This window comes from Puccinia triticina, chromosome 4A (genome assembly GCF_026914185.1).
Source record: "Puccinia triticina chromosome 4A, complete sequence".
Taxonomy (NCBI): Eukaryota; Fungi; Basidiomycota; class Pucciniomycetes; order Pucciniales; family Pucciniaceae; genus Puccinia; species Puccinia triticina.
In genome coordinates this window covers 3431975-3434253 of record NC_070561.1, presented here as the reverse complement: position 1 = coordinate 3434253, position 2279 = coordinate 3431975, and positions in this window count along the sequence as shown.

Below are 2279 nucleotides of genomic sequence, written 5' to 3'. Positions count from 1 at the left end.
GAGGACAACCTTGAGAACTGCAAGACGTTGGTTGAAAACTTCAATACAAGATTCCCCGACGCCACCAACAAGCACAAAAGACGTCAACGGAAACGGAAGTAATGTAGGAGGGCAAGCTTTTTTCCCAACAGCCAGGGTTCTCAATGCTGCCCGGGGAAACAGCCGGATCCGCCAAGGACTGGGCTTAAACGGGGGATAATGTTACAACCTTGTAAACCCCCTTGTACTCGCCAGGGGTTTCCATTCCTGAGGAGGTTATCTTCAAGCTCTCCTCCCCACATTGTAAATTCCCCAGCTATCAATCTACTCATCAAGTTATGGTTATAACAGTTGCCCTCAACATCTTTATTATAACCACCTTGATGACCTCCATAATTGTTTCCTCTGTAGGCTTGATTGTCTCCGTATCCAAGATCACGTGGTTGCTTGTTAACGTGCTCCTCTTGATGATAATTGTGATAACCACCATAATCTGAGTTTCGTCTATCTTGACTCCATCTTTTGCCAAACCCTCTACCTTGATGACTGCCTCTACCGTGTCCCAAGCTAGATTCGTGTCTCACTAGGTCTTCTCCTCCTTTTTGTATCTTGATCCTTTGTTTGCCTGTATTTGGATCAAAACCAAACTCCTTTGCGCCAATTGCGTAGGGATTGTCGGTCTCATCATTCTCCCCAAGAGTAGAAGTAATTCTCCAAGCCTCTTGCTTAACATTGTCTCAATAGATAGAAATATCAGCCGCAGAAATCTCGCCTGAGGAAGTCGTAACTTGATAGGAAAAAGTGTTTTGTTGCACAATCATGTTGTATCAAAAGGCCGTCATAAATCCCTCTTCTCCAACAATCTTATCCACATTTTCTTTGTGTACCAAAATCCATTTAGAAAATTCCGTGTAGCCATACATATCTCTGAAGGTAATATAGAAATTTTGGTGATTCATTGTCCATTTGCTGAACGATTGGGTCCACTCATTTGGATATTCATAGCCAATGTAATTTCCATCTTTTTCATCTCCCCTGGTCCTTCTGTTGGTGTAATAGTGAATTGCGTCTTGTTGCCCCTTTATAAACACAATGGTCGTTTTGTCTATTGGTCTTTTAACTGCGTTCACCACTGGATTGACCGCGTGGCTCAAAGAAGACCTCAATATGTCCGGTTTATCCGGTGCTGACAGAGAAGTATCATTGTCCATTTTCCCATAGAGTCTCAAAAAGAAGTCGGTCAATTTCTTGTCGCCCTTAGCAAAGGCTTCTTGTGCTCAATCCCAAATTTCTTGACGATCCGTTTTAACTTGATCCATTTTGCCTGGAATGGTGCCCGCGACCTTTGATATTGCATCTCCGACGTTTCCTTGACTACATTTGGTTCTATCACAGTAACCCCATCCGGCTCGACTATCAATGGTAGATTTGACAAGATCAACTTATATCTGGACGCTGTATCTTGACTTTGGCCTTCCTTAGTAGGATTAAGAATCTCTGGATGACATCGAGCAAAATACAATTCATATATTAGACATACAGATTCACTTCAAGCAAATTACAAGTGCTAATTGATAATTCCCCATCTCAGCAACTTTGAGAGCAACAACTAACCCTTGAAGCTGTCTTCACTGTCCGACTCGTGCGTCATATCTTTACTTTTTGTCATCACGTCATCTTTAAAAGAAGAAACGCAGAACAATCCCCAAGATGTTCATCAGCTAACCAGCAAATTAGGTTGCTCTTTCTAAATGAAGACCAGTCGAGATAATCAAAGGAGAACTAACTACTTCAGTTCTCCCCTACTCCCCCTACAGTCGATTCGAGCTCAGCTGATCTTCCCATCTCACCACCTGTAACCTCTGATGCTGCATGAATTGGTTCGCCTGGCGCAATCTGAACGTCTTGTGACTTATTGAGTCACTTAGTGGATTGTTTTGCCATTTCTTCAACCATATCCTCTGCTTGAGTCGGATTTGAAGTCAGATAAACCTGAGTTGGCTCTTGATTGATGCTTGTCTGATGATGTCTGATGAATGTATAAGAAAGTAGGTCGCTCGATCTTCTCACCTACTGAACTGCTTGTCTATCTACTGAAAAATTGTTGTGTGGAGAGCTGACGAGTGGTGGAGAGATGGTGGAGAGCAATGGGGATGAGTCTTCATGCGGGGTTGCAAGAGTCCCAGGGAGCCAGATCATTAAGGTTCTTACGGCCGGTGCACGTGCCCGGTGTGGTGCACCATTTGGTACACGCAGGGACAACACTCATTTTGCGGCGCGACACGCGGGAGGACGTCAAG